This window comes from Zalophus californianus, chromosome 15 (genome assembly GCF_009762305.2).
Source record: "Zalophus californianus isolate mZalCal1 chromosome 15, mZalCal1.pri.v2, whole genome shotgun sequence".
Classification (NCBI taxonomy): domain Eukaryota; kingdom Metazoa; phylum Chordata; class Mammalia; order Carnivora; family Otariidae; genus Zalophus; species Zalophus californianus.
Genome location: NC_045609.1, coordinates 47326705 through 47345029, shown reverse-complemented (window position 1 = coordinate 47345029; position 18325 = coordinate 47326705). Strand labels below are relative to the sequence as shown.

Genomic DNA, 18325 nt, shown 5'->3' with positions numbered 1-18325 from the left:
TTTAGGGGAAGAGGAAGCTGGCCCAGAGCCCCAGGCTGGAAGGGCAACTAGCAGGGGCCCTAGCTGGGGACCCAGCCGGCCTTTCTTGGGTGCCCGGGGCCATGGGCCACCTTGGGAAAGACGGTGTGTGAATCTGTGGGGCTTTGCAGTCATGCTTGGGTCTCTTTCCAAAGTCTGTGTCTGGAGCACTTTGCTGTTTCACAAGCAGGGGGAGACTATGGAGTTTGAACTGCTTCTTAACCCCACCGGTGACTGACCCCCAAAGAAAGTGGAATGTGGGAGCTCTTCTTCACTCAGGAGGGCTGGGGCCTAATGACTGCTGACTATGGTGGGGGTTGGGGGGCACAATCCATCTTTTGAGAAGTCTGGAGGCAAACCCTTGCCACAAGCTACCCTGAATGCTGGGACCCATTAACAAGCAGTCAAGTCCTGGGCTGGGCTGGGCCTTGCAAGGAGAGACTCTTCACGAACAAACTAGAACACATGCCTTATGCCCCTATTTCCATGACAGGTGTAACAGGCAAAGGTAGGTGCTCCTACTCCGTCTTTGTGACTCTGGGCAAGCTACTTGGCCTCTCTGAGCCTTAGTTACCATATCCACCCAGTGGAGATGAAAGTCAATACATCAGTGGTTATAAGAATTACTTATAATGTCTGTAAAATGTCTAGCCTATGGTAGGTGGTCCATATAATCTACACACACTGAAAGCAGGAACTGAATTCAAATGTGTTAACAACTACGCAGTGTTATTGCTTTGCAAAGGGTCTGGCACATAGTAGGTTCTCCATATATTTATGAACCATATGGGATGTTATGTTATGTGAACCATGTCCTGAACACCAGCTCCTGCAGGATGAAATGGGGAGTCAGAAAGGTTAGGAAATGTGTACGAGGTCACATATCTAGGGAGAGACAGAGCTGCGACTGGTCTGCGACTCCCATGCCTTCTGGGCTTGAGCCTGAGCCTGCAGGGGAGACGGAAGTACTGGGTCAGCCACTCCCCACTCTGCAGAGCACCTGAGCCCCACGGTTGTCTAGAGACCGATTTTTAGGGCCAAGTGCTTGGTGGCTCCAATTTCCTCTTGGGGACCCAAGGGTCTCCTACTGTTGCTGTCGAGAGGTGATGGTGACTTCATGCTTTCTCCCTCCAGCCATCACCTGGGTGATGGGAAAGTCAGACTGGGTGATGTTTCCTGGCCCCTGGTATCCCTAGAACAGAAGGTGTGCACAGAAACCTGCGCCCCTCCAGACAGGCATGACGGGCTCCCCGGCCGCACGATCCATCACCAGCCTTTCCATCCACTGCCAGTTCGATTCACTGCCAACTTCCATTTTCCTCCCAGTCTCACGTCACAGACCTCATCTCAGCCCCCAGAGCTAGGTCCAATAACACACACGCATGCTATCTTTGCTGCGATGGGTGAGTCTTAAGGATGGGGCTTGACCTGGTCTAGCATGAGAGTGCCACAGAATCTAGCTCCGTTGAGGCTAGTGTCTGGAAAACACGAGTCAGGAGCTTCCTTGTCAGTCCAGAGAGCCAAATTTATCACTGGACGTTGTAAAATCAAATTTCATGGAAAAGCCGAGGGGCAGTTCAGCCCACAGACAAGACTGAGCAGATACTGGCTCTGCTTTGACCAGCGTGTGACTTTGACAGAGGACGTGCTCTGGAGGCTCAGCGCTTTATCGGTAAAGTGGGGTGGATGGACCAAATGAGATAATACACATAACGCACTTGGACATAAAATTAGCACTCAGCACAAAAGAGGAACCATGTATAGAAAACGCCAGGCCTGCTAGAACGTCAGCCTGCGTTTTCTCTTTGACCCACACATGCAACCCAGACGACCATTCCTTTGATTCTGCTTCTACCACACATGGTAACTGTGCGCCATCCTTCCCCTCCACACCCTCTTGGTTTACACTATCTTTTGCTGCCTGCAAGTGGCTGTCTTCATCTACTCTTCTTTCTCTACCGCTGGAGGCTTCCCAGCAGCCAGGGTGATGCTTCTAAACTTCTAAACAGGCCCTCCCCAGCTCTTTGTCTTCATTTTCTACCCCTTCCTTACTGGTCCTGCTCCAGCCCCCACGGCATCTCCCTTCTCCCCACCGGTAGGACTTTGCACCTGGTGCAACCCCCACCCCGGGGTGTTCTTCCCCAAATCCTCCTGTGTGGCTTAGTCCTAGTGTCAGCTCAAATGTCACCTCAGAGAGAACTTCCCTGACCTTCTTGGTCTAAATTAGGCCACCCCCTCCCCAATATTCGCTCCCTGATTCTTGGCATTCCCTTTGACGTCCACCAGGTTTTGATTTTTTGCAGAGCGTCTACACCAACTGAAATGTTCTTAGGTCTTTTTGTTTGTTTTTATCGATGGATTTGCCTCTCCTAAAAGAGGAGTTTCGTGAGAAGTCCAGCAATGTCTATCCTGTTCACTGCATCTCTTCCGGCCTGACCCTGACCTATAGAATGACTCAAATACAGATTGCTGAATGAATGAATGAATGAGCAAGTGAGTAGCTTGGGCTGTAGCAAGCTCTAGAGGTTAACAGTGGACAAAGGTATAATCATACCTTCTAATTGCTACTATGTTTTTTATCTTTTATTATTAATTTGTGTTTAAAAGGTTGCAAAGACTTTTGTCCTTGGGAATCCGCAAAGATTGTTCCACAAGTCTTACATCTGGTATTAATGACCAGTGGGGAGTGTCCTAGGGCTACTCACTGCAGGGAAGGGATCACTATGGTGCTGTTTGGTGGATCGACCAGCATGATTTACCATCACAAAGGCACTGACTGGGGGAGCCAGGTTACCACTCACTGAGCACCCGCTACACACTGGCCACTCAATGTATAGTCATCCCCGCATTTACTTTTCATAACAAGCTGTGCTTTTCTGACCCATTTTGCAGATCAGCAAACTGAGCTCAGGATTAAAATCAGGCTGGCAGTAAAGGTGGGGTGGAGCCCAGTTCTACTGGCCTCAAAGCGCCCGTGTTCCCTGCTGCCCGTGTGCCTGCCTTCTATTAAGTACTTTTATACACAACAGGAAGGAAGCAGACAAACTGGCTAATACCTGGTCACTAAGGTGCAGAGCTGCTCCATCCTAAACACAGTGCTGCTGCCTGCCTTGATCTTTCCTATCATGTCCAGCAGGTTACATCTAGCTGCCCAGAGTCAGAGAAGGGGTCTCTCTCACTGATGATAGGGCTGAATGCTTCAGTAAATAACTTCAGGTAAGCCCGATAAAGACTCAAGGAGGCATGGGAAATCTGAATTTAGGGAATATTTCTACAGAAAAAAAAATTAAGATTAGAAGCCACAGCATTTTCAAAAGACAGGTGCCTTACATACAAGCAATGAGCCCCAAACCACCCTTTTGTGTCCCTTTAAAAATCAGCCCACGGAAAAAATAAATGTAAATAAAAAAATAAAAAATAAATAAAAATAAATAAAAATCAGCCCACGGTCCTTCCAGTGGCCTTCCCCTCTGGATGGACAAACGTTAGCCACTGTTTACATAAATATCCTCCCCTACGTTGAAGCCTAGTTTGGGTCGCCAACACATAGAAGGCCATGTGGTTTGTGCATCACAGTCGTCTGTGGTGGGTCAGGGTTTTCAGTGCGGTGGAGGGCTGGCTGGCTCTGAGGGAACATCTCTGGAGGGAACGAGAATGGCTGCCTCCCTCCTTCCCCCACTCCACCACCCTCCCAGCATGGCCAAGCATGGGGCTGCCTCCGGCTTAGTTTGCATGTCTGCAGTTGGTGAGGCGCCTCTCGGGTGCTCCCCCACCTCCATCTGCCACTGTGGCTGGGCGAGTTGGGGTTCTCAACTAACAACCAGCACCACGGCTGCCATCCCGTCACCAAAGCTCCCCTTCACTAAGCACCTGTCACCCCCCCCCGACCTTTTTCTCCCATACAACCCTCTCATCGCCCCACTCTACCTGAGGGAGCTGGGGCTGGTGACACATTAGCAGGAAATAGGGAGTCAGGAGATGAGCCCAGCTGGTCCACCTCCAGGCCCGTGGCCCTCTATATGTGTGGTTCCTTCTCATCTTTGTCCAGCGAATATTTTCTCAGATGTCCCTCTTTGACTCAAATATGCTCGCTATTTTAAAATCTCTTTCACACACACACACACACACACACACACCTATTTTAAACAGGGTGACATGAGTGGCTTTACAGAATTCATGCAATTGAAAAGGAAGTAGATGTGTGTGTGTTGTGTGTGCACGTGCATGTGAATGTGTTTGTAACTTTCTTTCCTGATTAGACATAGATTTTGTAGCCAATGCAGAGAACTTAGAAACTACATAGACATTTAAGAAAGAAAGTAAAAATAACCCAACACCATAATTTCCGGAGGGCATTTCTGCTAATATTTGGATGTTCTTCCATCTTTTTTCTTGAGGTGTGTATGCATGCTCATGAGGGCACCGAGGTCATATGGGCACAGAATGTTTTCCTCATAACATTCTATCTCCAAATGTTTCCTTTCAGCATTTCTTGGAAAACGATGTTTTTATTTTGTTTTAGTTACTGTTGAATATTCATTTCATGCTGTGACTGGACAGTAAGTCATCAACTGTCCATTGTTAGATATATGGATTGTGTCCATTTGTTTTTATTATTTTAAATAGCACTGCCATAAACATATTTACACAGAACGTTTGGTTCTTATTTCTTGAAAAGAGGTTCTTAGCAGTGATATCTGAGCTGCCTGGTGAGCCGGAGTGGGGGGATGAGGGAGTCTCATCCCGAAGGTTAGCCGCATCTCCTCAGACCTCTTGCTTGATCCCATTGCTCTCATTCATTCCTACTTTTGGAAGCTTCTTTCCCTTTGGCCTAACCCAATTAAAACTTCATTTGTTGTCTTGCTAACCCGCTTCCCAGCCTCCCTGCACACTTAATCTCACAGCCAAAAATTTCATCATGCCATTGTATCCATCTATTTGGACAAGTCTTCCTGTCCTCAAGGGTGTCCCACCCAGGGCTGGGTACACACTCGGTGACTAATATTTGGTGTGAAAGTGACGACTTTTCCCCACAGACCTCTCCCTTAAAAATAGTCTGCATGTTCTAGAAGCCCTTTCAAAGTAGGTGGGAAAACAGTGGGTCAAGAGGGATTCCACAGCAGTTGTTGAAAGCTGTGGAATCTGCAATGAAGCTGACCCCTTTCTGAGGTCATGGGAACTGAGATGACCTAGAATTCATTCATTTAACCAAGACTGACGGAGGGCCTCCTGCGTGCCAGGCACTAGGAGTTTAGAGTCTGTTTGGGGAGGAGAGCAAGGGACAGACAATAAAAGTAAGCACAACAAGTAAGCCTATTATAAAATAAGTTTTAGGTGATAACGCGTTATGGAAGAAAGTACAGCAGAGCAAGGAGGATTAGGGTGTGCTTGGGCTCAGTTTGCATCATTAATTGGGGGATCAGGGCAGGCTGAATTGAGACGTTAAATTTTACCCATAACCTTGAAGAAGTTGAACAGGTCAGTCAAGTAAATATCTGAGAGAAGAACCTTCCAGAACAATGAAAGAGCTGGAGTAAAGGCCATAAAAGGAGTTTGTGGGGGCAGGTTAGAGGAATGGCCGGGTTGGGTGGCGGATGTGGAGTGAGTGTGGGGGCGAGTGGTGGGGAGCCCCCTCAGGGAGGTGGTGGTGGGTTAGGCCATGGGCCCACTAGAAGGTGTCCAGCCCTTACTTGGGTGAAACAGGAGTCACTGGAGGGCTGTGCGCCAAGGAGTAACAGGGTGGGACTTGCTGTGGTAACAGAAATCCCCTGGCTGCTGTGTCGAGAACAGATTGCATGGGGTGAAGACAGGTGCTAGGGGGCCACCGCAGAGGCCCAGTGGCAAACAGCAGTGGCTCAGCCCATGGTGGTGCCCAGGCATGTGATGGGAAATGGTAGGATTCTGGATTGATTTTGAGCACAGAGCAAGCAGCACGGAACCTAAGAGGAAAAGGGGTGTTGAATGTGATGCCACAGCTTGGGGCCTGACACACGAGATGCTTTTGCTGTCGGCCTGGCCAGAGGAGGCTGTGGGTGCAGCGGGTGGACAGGGAGCTCGGTTTTGGACACAATGTGTTTTGGTGTCTTTACATAGTACAGGTAGAAATGTTAAGGAGGCAGAAGGATACAAAAGTCTGGGATCAGTGGGCGAAGTCTAGTCAAGACACAAAAGTTGGGGAGTCCTTAGTGTATTTAAAGCAATGAGACTAGGTGAGATCACCAAGGTATGGGGTATAGACAGAGAAGAGGCAAGTGGCTTGGCCACGGCCCCCCGGGAACCCGTGGCAGACACAGTTCTCATCCCTCCCTGCCACGTCTGGTTTACGTCCGGCCCCCTGGTGCTCCCACTCAGTGGGCTGCACGTAAGGGGTCCTGCACGTGGTAGCCTCCTGGTGGATCCAAGACCCTATCTGAGAGCACACACTTCACAGCGAGGTACCAGCCCAGTACCACACTATGGCTGATGCCAGCCAGGAGGCTGGGTTTCCTCCTGTCTCAGGTAGAAATTAGAGAGGAGAGGGCACGGGCTTTTCTTTGATGGCCTTGGTGGAAGTGTAGGGACAAGCTTTCTCTCTTCGGTTTGACATGCCCTGGGGATTTTTCTCACAACAGCCAGAGCATCATTTGGAAAATAAGCCAGATCATGTCTGCTATCATTCTTTTTTGCTTATTTTGTTTTTTTTTTTTAAATTGTGCCTCTGGCCTGCCTGCCTTCCTTTCTTCTCTCCCTCCTTCCACCCCCCTCCTTCTCCCCTGGGCTTGTCCCACCCCTCCCGTCTGCCACAGGGCCTTTCCATCTGATGTTTCCTCTATCCAGAACCCTCTCCCCATCTCCCTGGATCCTTGCTTCCTTCAGTCTCTGCCCAGATGTCTTCTTCTCAAGGAGGTCCTTCCTGGTCACCCTCTCCAGAAGCATATGCCCCCCTGCACCCCCCCCCCCAAGCACCATCTCTGTTTCTTTTGTCTCAACGTTCTCCTCCTAGCACTCATTGCCACCTGGCATTGTACACTTCTTTGCTTTTGTTCCTCTCCTTCTTCATGTTGCTTGCCATATAAAACCATGCCCATCCATGGCAGTTATCAGTTGTATATGTATATGCAGTTTTATATATATATATATATATATATATATATATATATATATATATATATGCAGTTAACCTATTGTTAATGAATGAATAAATCCAAAGGGCCACGGGAAGTTCAACTGTTCCCTTTATGGTTGATCTTTGGGGTTCCTCTTCACAGTATCTCATGGCTTCACAGTGGGAGGATTTATAGCCCCCTCGGAGCTGGGGGCCTTCCTACAGCAGATGGGGGCACCACATCAGGGTACCTGCCAGTGTACGCCTCTAGGGCACCCAGGGGTCCGTGCCATGCTCACCCTCAGCAAGTTCTCCCTGGGGCCAGACGGGGTACAGAAGAAATGCACACACCGTGGGGCACTTGTGAAGGATGAGCCCCATCTCTGCAATCTTGGGGGTCCTGTGCCTCAAGGAGCTATGTCTCCTTGTCCCCCAGGATAAAGTAATCTAAAGTTTGCGCCTGGCGAGGCAGAGATGCCATAGTAAGGACGCAGGGCTGTGGAGCCTGAATCAGATTTCTGCTCAATGGGAACCCTGGAGTCCTGGCTCCACTGTTGACCAGTTATGCTGTCCTGATGCCACTATTTCCCCCTCTCCCAACACACAAAAGTCACCACACAGGCCTCCAGGGCTCACTCACCCTCACCCAACCTTCAGAAGCAGCCACTTTCATGATCTTATTCACAGAAGGGGGAGCTGAAGCTCAGTAAGGCTCAGGGGACCGCCCAGGGTCCCCCGGATGGTAGAGGGGTCTAAAGCGCCTGTACTTTTCACCCTTCCAGGCTGCTTTTCAGAGCCCATTGCCTTACCTGCAGGGGAGGCCAAGGCTGTGAGGAGAAAATGCAATGACATCTATCTGGCAGTAGCAGTATTTAAATCACATTGGTTGAAATTGGATTAACGCTCATCTCTTGAGGTTTCCAGGTGCAAGGACTGACTGGTCCTTCCGCTTTCCTGTGTGTGGAGGTTGGTTTGTGTGTTTGAATGCGTTCGCTGATGAACAAGGCATTTCTAGTCTGTTAAACTAATAATCTTAATATTTTATTTTAATTGTAAGGCACCTATTCCCTTTTGTTCCTTTAACAAATCCAATTAAAACACAGTACATTCAGAATTACAAAATAGATGCTATTAAACCAGTAAGAAATCATAATCTTTTGTTATTGGGCCATGTGACCCCCCTGGGAACTTTTGCTCCAAATAAAAGTTGAATTCTTATTATCCGCCAGGGGAAGGGGGCAGTTTGACAGATAACGACTTCCCAGCAGCACATGTGCAGAGTCACACTGGTGCTCAGGATGGAGAAGTAAATAATATTAAGGGTAGACAGAGCTATACATGCATAATAGCCCAGGAAGGTGGTTAGAGCTGTGTTGATCCGATTAACCAGATAACTGCCACATGGAGGGAACCTGATGATTTCCACACAGACACTCTGCTGCAGCTCTATTATCACGGAAAGAACGTTCCACCCAGAATAAGGTGAGCTGTGGGAACGTGGATAAACTACTTCATGCCCCGCTCTACCCCACGGCATCCTTATCTTGGGGTAGGAGGAAAATTCCCACCTCTAAGAAGAGTAGTGAGGACAGAATGAAATGGCAAAGGGAGGTGCCTTTGTGAAGGAGAAGGCACGATGTGCCTCTAAGGGTTGAGCATGCCTGTATGGGGTGGGGAGGGGGTGGAGAGCATCATATGACTGACATGTGGGGATGGCCTGTTGTCTGGGAAGATCGGACGTGCATCTTACAGGGGTTAGATTTTACAGTGAGCCCACACAGTGAAAATCAAACTTCTGGTGGTCTGCATACAGCCTCTCAGCGCCCCTACATAGCCAGCAGCCCCCCAGGGCAGAAGAGGGCCCCGAGTCTCTGGTGAGCACCTGGGGAAGGCGGTGGGCTAACATTCGCCAGCCATGCTGGATGAAAAACCTGTATCTTTACATTCTTGACACCTTCAGTGTGGCAAGAAGCTCACACCTGGGAGGCCTGGGGGATTAGTGTGGCTGAGGGACAACAGATTCCAAAGCCAGCGGCACACCTTTTTTGGGGACATGAGGGGCAAGCAGCTTTAATTTCTGTTCCAGGTATATTTCGCGCGGGGAATGCTAGGATTCCAGAATGCCTTCTTCTCCTTGGAGTCAGGGGGCTGGCCATGTGCCCCCCAGGATAAGCATTTCCTACTGCTAGAGCAAAGTCAACAGTAGAAAGAAAAAAGAAAGGCAGCATAGTACAGCACGACGATCGTAAGCTTTGGTATCAGACATAACTAGGTTTGCTTTGGCTGTGCTGTGCTGTGTTACCTTGGGAAAGTCACTTGACTTCTCTGAGCCTCAATTCTCTTATTATAAAGACAGGAATGACACTTCATCATTGCTGTGCAGACAGAGGAAGGGCCCAGCCGCATGTCTGCAATTGTTACTTTGGTACCTGTCACCTGAGTGAATGATGTGGAGTGGATCTTCTGATCTTGATGTCAGAAAACTCTCACGATCATGGGGTCCCTTTAAGACCCCACACCTGCTGTCTGCATCTCTCTCCATCAACTCTGCCACGTGTCTGGTGGAGCTGTTTCTGTGAGCTCCACAGACATATTTCTGCTTCTAGTCTGTCCCTTATCCCTTTCCTAGCAATCTGTCCTTCTGTCCACAGGAAAGAGGGGCTCAACATAACACAGCTGGGGGCAGGAATGGAAAAAATAAAAGCACTTCATGTTTACACCCCCAGGGAGCCTATACTCCGGAAACCAGCTAACACTGTAAAGTAGACAAGCGCACAGTTCCTCACCCAGAGTGGGCACTGGACAAATGGCAGTTCTTTCCCCCAGCGCAGACTGTGCCCAAAGTCAAATATTAGTGCCTATTTTAGAGCCCTGGCCAGAGGTTCCAGACAGATGCTCTCCACAGACGGCCCCATGGTGACCACCCACATCTCCACCTGCCACCTGGCTGCTTATGAGAAGGTACAGCACATTTGGGGAAGGGGTGGAGGGCACAGGGAATGATTGGAAGCCATGTGGGCCGTCACGGCAGAGGTGAGGCTGGCCTCTTACATGTCCGGTGAATGGGTCTTATGAAAGTCAGGAGAGAGAATAAATGCAGTGCCTTTGGAATGAGTGATTCTATTGAAGGAAGTTTACATCATTTCCCCTTAAGAGACGGCCCACAAGCAAAAGATACTTCTCACTCGTACAGCATGAAGCTTGCTGTGAAGTTAGCTCCAAACACTGGCTGGGAAACAGCAGTGACTTTTGGGGTTTGGGTTCTATAGTGTGTCTATCCTGCATCTCAATGCATTAGTCAAAAGAGTGAAATAATTATTGTGAGATCACATTAGCAAGACGTTAAAGATATCAGATATATACAAAGTCAGTCTTAATTACAAATACAAAGACACATGAGTGCAAGGCACAAGATAAATTCTATTGTCATAGTGATGATAACACTCTTTACAACTAAAAAATGCCTGCAAATATTTTGATGGCATTAAAATATAGGTTGCCATTACATTTTTAATTTAGATATCCATGGGGTGTCCCACCATGCTGTTTGATTCACAATGACTAGATAGAAAAATTAATTAGAAATTAGAGTCAATCAACCGGTCCAGTTTTTCCAAAGTATAAAAACCAATTGTTCAAGACAAAAAGACCCAGTACACTTAAAAACTTCCTGTATTAGGGCTTCTCAGCTATTCATATGATACGAAATCTCTTATTTGTCTATCCATCCATCCGTCCATCTGTCTGTCCATCCATCCATCTACCCATCTATCCATATTTATCAATTTATATCTCCTTCTCTGATTTCCAGCTTCCCTTGTGTGGGTTGTTGGTCCCATTCTGACATTTGAGGATTCTGTGAATTGATAGTATCAGACCATCCAACCAGTTTTTGTTGAATCAAAAGATCATGAGTTTTACACTTCTTTTGCCCACACTTGTTCTCCTACTCGTTGGGCAGAACTGGGCAGGATGCTGACCTTCCGAGTTGACTAAGGGAAGGGATATTCCTGGTCTTTAGGGGGCTTCTGGCACTGGTCCGCTTCCAGTGGTACTCAGCAGCTTAGGGGGTCCTCACGAACCCTGAGCAAATACAGTAACACCCTGCTCTCCATAACCAAGAGCAAGGTCCCCAGGCAGGTAAGGTGGAAGATGTGTAAAGGGGGTGGGGGCTGATCATGCTTCATCTGGCCTGGGGCTGACTGGGGACAGAGATGTGCTGGGGAGGAGGTGGGAGTGCGTTATCCTAGCCCCTGCTTTGCCTTGCCGGTAATTCACAAGCAGGCTTGGAGCCAAAGGGCCTGTTGGAGAGAAGCTCTTTAAAGGAGAGGTAGTCTGTGGGCAGCTCCATGCTGCTACCTTCCCATCATTCATCAGAGCTGAAGGGCTTCTTATCAGGGTGTGGATGGGCTCTGGGGAGCAGGCTCAGCAGGGCTCACCTGGGTGGGTCTTGAGTCTATTGGAAGCATCCTTCTCATCCAGGGCCCCTCTAGCCCATGCTTATTGTGTTTGAGCTGAACTTTATCTTTGTGTGTGTGTGTGTGTGTGTGTGTGTGTGTGTGTGTGTGTGTGTGTGTGTGTGTGCGTGCTCTGCACTATTTAAAAAAAAATTTTATTGTTATGTTGGTCACCATACATCATTAGTTTTTGATGTAGTGTTCCATGAGTCATTGTTTGTGCATCACACCCAGTGCTCCACGCAGAATGTGCCCTCTTTAATACCCATCACCAGGCTAACCCATCCCCCCACCCTCCTCCCCTCTAGAACCCTCAGTTTGTTTTTCAGAGTCCATCGTCTCTCATGGAGCTGAACTTTATCTTGAATGTAAGAAACTCTGGGGAGCTCAGGAGAATCAGTAACAATCTAGATTTTAGTTCTTTGAGCTTGGGGACTGGCCCTCTTTACTGCTCACCTGTGTAGCATCTAATAGGTCCTCAATTTACTTACTTGGTGAGTGAACAAATGAATGAATGCAGGAATAAGCGCATCGATTTGATTTAAATTAGTCCTGAAGGACTAACACAAGGATCATGAACAAAGGAAACTTAAATATTTGGTCAGGCCCATGGGATAGAATTGCCAAATAAAATACAGAACTATGCAATGTTTGGAGGCGCATATATACTAAAAATCATCTGTTTATCTGAAGCTAAAATTTAGCTGGGAAAGTGTAATTTTATTTGCTAAATCTGGCAACTTACCATGCAGAAAAGTCACTGATAAACATTAAGATCAGAACACAGGATCCCTTGCTCTTGGCCCACCTTTCTTTAAATTAAGATTTCAACTCAAGTGCTGTAGGGCAGTTTCTCTGACACGCCACCTTGTGCAGAGGTGTTCCCTGTGCTGATACGCCCATGTACCAGAGCAATGAATGCCACGTGGTACATATCTGGATGCCCTTTACTGGGCAGACAGGGCTAAGTGGGCTATAAAAAGTCATGCTTTTTGAGGAGCATCCAAGTTGTTGCATGTATCAATAGTTTTGTCCTCTTTTCTGTTTCACAGCGTTCTGTGATAAGGATACGCCTCAATTTCTTTATCCATCCACCCACTGAAAGGTCTTTGGGTTGTTTTATTCTGGTTTTGGCAATCATGAATAGAGCAGCTATAAACACACATGCATAAGTTTTTGTGTGATCCTGAATTTTTGTTTTTCTAGGGTAATTACCTAGTTGGGGAAATGCTGGGTCACGGGGTAAGTATACAATTCATTTTATAAGAAATTGCCAAACCGTTTTTCGGAGTAACATTCTGAATTCCCATGAGTGCTCTGGTTGTTCTGGTATCCTCACCAAATCTTTGTAATATATTGATTTTTAAGGGTTTTTTTGTTTTTTATTTTAGACATTCTACTAACTGTGTTGTGGTATCTGCTTGTGATTTTAATTGGCATTTTCCTAGCGACTAATGATGTTGAGCAACTTTTTGTTTGCCAACCATATAACTTCCATGGTGAAAAGTCTTGTTAAATCTCTTGGGCATTTTATTTTTTATTGTATTGTTTGTCTCCTTACTGTTGACCTTGAGCTCTTTATAGATTCTAGATAATAGTCCTTTGTTGGACATGTGATTTGCAAATATCTTCTTCCATTCCGTAGCTTGTCTTTTTATCCTTGATTTTTTTAACAGAGCGGAAATTTTAAATTTTGTGGAAGTCCAATTTGTCAATATTTTCTTTTAGGGATTGTACTTTTGCCTAACTCAAGCTTATGAAGATTGTCTTGTATGTTTTCTTTTAGATGTTTCCTGGTTTTACACTTTACATTCATATCTGTGATTCATTTTGAGTTTACCTGAGTTAATTTCAATAGTTTGAGATTATTCTTTTTGTATGTGGGTAACCAATTGTTCCAGCACTATTTGTTGGAAAGTTCATTGTTTCTCCATTGAATTCCTTTGAACTTTTGTCAAAAATCATTTGACCACTTGGCTATATTTGTGTGGCTCTATTTCTAGACTCTGTTTTCTATTCCACTGATCTATGTATGTGTCACTTCACCAATACCACCTGTTGTAATTACATGGTAAGTTTTAAAACTGGAAGCATGAATCCCTTAACTTTATGTTTTCTTTTTCAGAATTTTTTGGATTTCTAGTTCCTTTTCCTTTCAATATAAATTTTAAAATCTGTTCATTCATGTATACAAATAATCCTGCTGGAATTTGAATTGATCTTTAGACCAATTTGGATAGAATTGACTCTTAACGATATTGAGTCTTTCAACTCATGAACATGTTATATTTCTCTATTTATTCAGATCTTCTTTGCTTTATTTTGTCAGTGTTTTTTTCATCATAGAAATCCTGTACACTTTTATTACTTATGTGAAGTACACAAATGTTTTATTTTTTGGAGTTTATTATTTTTCAAATTTCAAATTCCAATTATTTATTGCTGGGAATATACAAGTTTTTTGTCTTTCTCCTTTTGATTTTATTGATTTCTTCTCTTTCTTTATTATTTACCCTATCTGCATGCTTTAGGTTTTTTTGCTCTTCTTTGCTAGTTTTTTGAATGGAAGTTTACACTATTGGTTTGAGACCTTTCTTCCTTTTTAAAATGTTCCTAGTATGAACATTTAAAGCTATAAATTTCCCTCTAATCACTGCTTTAGTTGCATACCATAAGTTTAGATATGTTCTATTTTCATTTTTCTTCAGTTCAAGACATTTCCTAATTTCCCTTGAGATTTCTTTGACTCACGAATATTTATAAATATGTGGTTTGTTAACTATTTGGAGATTCTCCAGTTATCATTCTCATATTGATTACTAATTTAATTCCATTATTTTCAGAGAAAATATTGCATTATTTCAATTTGTTTATATCTGTTAAGGTTTGTTTCATAACCAAGAATATAGTCCATATTTGTGAATGTTCCATGTGCACTTGGAAAGAATGTGTATACCGCTGCTAGGTAGAATTTTTTTTTTTTTTATTTTTTAGGTAGAATGTTTTAAGTGTTACTTAGATCCAGTTGATTGATGGTAATGTTCAGTTCTTCTATATTAGCAATTCTGATCTGGAGGCGATTTTGCACCCCAGTGAGGAGTTGGCTATGTTTAGAGACATTATTGGTTGTTACAACTAGTGGAGAGCTACTTGCATTTAGTGCATAGACTCTTCTGGCTTTCCGCTGCTAAATATCCTACAATGCATGGAACAGGGCTTTCCCCCATCACCGCCCCACCCCTGCTAACAACAAAGAAAATAAAGAATTATCTGGCCTCAAATGTCAATAGAGCCAAATTTGAGAAGCCCTGTCTGTTTTATTTATTATTGAGAGACAAATATTGATGTCTCCACCTCTAATTATAGATTTGTCCGTTTCCTTTTTCAATTTTATCAGCTTTTGCTTCTTTTCTATCAAAGCTCTGGTCTTAAGTACATATATGTTTAGTATTTTTATACCTTCATGGTGAAGTGTCTCTTTTATCATTATGTGGTATTCTTTTTAATCTCAGGTAAATTTTCATGCTCTGAAATATATGTTGTCTGATGTTAATAAAGTCACTCCAGTTTCCCTTCAGTGTTTGCAGAGTATGTCTTTTTTCATTCTTTTAGTTTAACTTACTTTTGTTTATATAAAGTGGATTTCTTATAGATAGCATATAATTGGGTCTTGTTCTTTTATTATCCATTCTGATAATTATGCTTTGGGTTGGTGTGTTTAGGTCATTTTCATTTAATGGAAGTACTAACATGTTTGGATTTAGGTTACCATTTTAATAGTTGCTTTTGATTTGTTCCATTTCACCTTTTCTGCTTTCTTTTAGATTATTTGACTTCTAATTTTTTTTACAGTTTCGTTTTAATGCATATATTTCATTTATTCCTCTGTCTGTACATTGTTTTAGTGATTGCTCTGGAGATTAAAATATACATACTTATCTTTCCACAGCCTACTTAGAATTAATATTTTACCAAAGCAGTGTAAAAATCTTACCTACCATATAGGTCCCAATACCTCCCCCCATTATGTTGTAGTTGTCATATGTATTTCTTCTACCTACATTGAAAACCCCACCAAACAGTGTTATAATTTTTGCTTTCAACTGTCACACATATTTTAAAGATCTTAAGAGGAGAAGAGTAGTCTGTTTATCAGATGTTTACCATTTCCATAGCTCTTCCTCTATTCCCAAGTCCAAGTTTCTTTCTAATATCATCTCCCTTTCATCTGAAGAACTTCCCTTAGCATTTCTTCTACAGCAGCTCAGCTATAGTAACAAATCCTTTTATTTTTCATTCATCTGAGAATGTCCTCATTTTGCCTTCATTCATCCAGGGTACCGTCATTCACTGTCTGCCTGACTGTTCCTTACTTTCAGCACTTGAAAAAATATATTTCCACTGCTTCTGGCCTCCATGGTTTCCAGTGAGGAACCTGCATCCATTCGCATTGCTGGCCCCTATAGATAATATGTATTCTCCGGCAGGTTGTGAATGTGAATTTTTTTGTTTTTAATTTTAAGCAGTTTGATTATATGTCTGAGTGTGGATTTTTTTAAGCTTATTTGTCCTCTTTGGAGTTCACTAAGATTCTTGCATCTGTCATTTTTATTTCTTTTATCAACAGTTAAAAGTTTTTACCCATTTTTCCTTCAAATATTGTTCTGAACCACGACTTTTTCCTCTCCTTCTTCTAGGATAGACCTATCTATTGATATTGATATGTATGTATTTTAGCAGGCAATCACAGGCTACAAGTTCTGGCACACCTTCTGTAGATTCTGTAGACTATGATTACAGTGTCCATTCAGTTGTCAAAGAATTTTTTTTTTTTAAAGATTTTATTTATTTATTTGAGAGAGCGAGAAAGAGAGAGAGAGAGCACATGAGAGGGGGGAGGGTCAGAGGGAGAAGCAGACTCCCCGCTGAGCAGGGAGCCCGATGCGGGACTCGATCCCGGGACTCCAGGATCATGACCTGAGCCGAAGGCAGTCGCTTAACCAACTGAGCCACCCAGGCGCCCCAAAGAATTTTCAGTGCTATTCAAATCAGTACCTCTACCTGTACAGTGGTCTACCTCTCAGCTCAACGTTCAAAGCTTTTGGGTTCACAGTTTGGGATTAGGTACTAAAGATGCTGTTCAGGGTTTTATCCATGCATAGACATCTCAGGGTGTGTCCAGGAGTTCATATACAACGTAATTAAACGCCCTCCTCTTTAAATCACCTTTTGTGGCTCTAGGAGTGGTCTCCTTCCTTGGTCTTCTGAACAGAAATCTTGGGATTTTTATTTTCTAAATCTGCTATATACTTCTTGCCACTATTTCTGCCTCTGGGGCCAAGTGGCAGTAGGGTAGAGAGAAAAAAGCAACCTCCATGTCCTTGGGATTGAAGTTTGGTCAGAGACAATGGTTCTCCTCCCTCAGAGTTTTAGCTGTCTGCCTGACTAACTCTAGTGATACAGGATTGCCTGGGGCTCAGGCAGCAGAGGATGGAAAAAACAAACAGGGAAAACACCAGGAGATCTCCCTCATTCTCTATATGAACCCAGGAGACCCCCTTTCTTTGTTTTGGCCATAGAAAGGGGCTTTTCTTATAAATCTTTCCATCACCACTGCTGCAAAGTTGGTCTTATTTTGAGTTACTTTTCCAATCTGTCTGATACTGTTCATCATCTTATCCTCAGATATCTTTTTACTTTATCCTTCATCTTATCCTCAGAGAGCTGCTCCAGGAATTCTGTCTGGGACCTCTAGTTGCATTCAATAGATGAAACAGGGAAGAGTGCACTTATTCCATCTTAACTGTGGCTAGAAACCCAGCCTTCATTTTTAATCTGCTTTATCCTTTCTAGTTCCTCAATGTTGTGTGATATAAAAACTTCAATAGTGGTGAACACAGTACTGCCTTTGGTAACCAGCCAATTATGCCTGAATATGGTTAGTTCATTGTTTCTAAAGAACAGGTTCAGCTTTCAAGGCCTGCCTGAAGGGACATCAGTGCTGCTGAGAGCTAAGAATACTTTCACTGGTTTACTATGGAGATCGCCATCCCAGGAGGCTCTGATCTAGGACGACTTGCGTAGGGTAGGACCCTCTGACCTTAGCTAGAAATGGCAATAGCAGGATTGATAGTAAGCACCTGGAAGGTAATTTTTACCCACTTCCTTTTGATACTGAGGTTACTGTATGAGGAAAATGTGTGATGATAGACTCACATAGCCCAATTGCTGGTGCTTCATGTGTTTTGTAAAGTTGGTTCCTGATAAAGGGCCTGGAAGATGAACTATAGAAACTGCAGGGCATCTCTCCCACTCATCCCTGTGGGGAAATGGAGCTAATGCAAGCATCTGTCTCCTGACAGCATGCTTTTGTCCAGGGTGGGAGCTGGGTCCAAAATAGAAAATCAGCAAGCAAGAGTCACCACGTTTTAGAAGAGAGTCTCTAGAACAGGACAGGACAGTTTGCATCCTCTTTCTAGCCGAAGATCTGCCTCACTCCCAAGCCTCACTCTTCTTCTCTTTATAATGGAGACAATCCTATGGATCTTACTGGATTACTGGAGATTAAAAGGAGTATGTGCGAAGTTCCTGATAATAGTATTTAATAGTTAACATTAGTCAAGCTTTTACTATGTGCCAGGCACTGTTGTAAGCACTTTATAGCTTAGATAATTTACACTCCCCAAGAGCCTATAAGGGGGCTGTTTTCATAAATGAGAAAACCATGGCACTGAAAATTTAAGAAAATTCTTTAATGCAGAGCTAG

The 18325-nt window shown here is 44.4% G+C and overlaps 2 protein-coding genes across 11 annotated transcripts in view; one reads left to right on the top strand and one right to left on the bottom strand.

Annotated features, from left to right (window-relative positions):
* Positions 1–18325, bottom strand: part of WDFY4 (WDFY family member 4) — a 296192-nt gene that overhangs the window by 45701 nt on the left and 232166 nt on the right. The window lies entirely within an intron of this gene.
* Positions 1–18325, top strand: part of LRRC18 (leucine rich repeat containing 18) — a 28210-nt gene that overhangs the window by 2738 nt on the left and 7147 nt on the right. For 3 of the 9 annotated variants that reach the window (XM_027595877.1, XM_027595876.1, XM_027595879.1), the window contains exon 5: positions 12766–12801. The exons of 5 other annotated variants lie outside the window; for them this stretch is intronic. The gene's annotated coding sequence lies outside the window, so the exon portion shown is untranslated. Of the gene's footprint in view, positions 1–8566; positions 8585–12765; positions 12802–18325 lie in introns of those variants that run through there. One more of the 9 variants, XM_027595881.1, reaches the window with a different exon arrangement.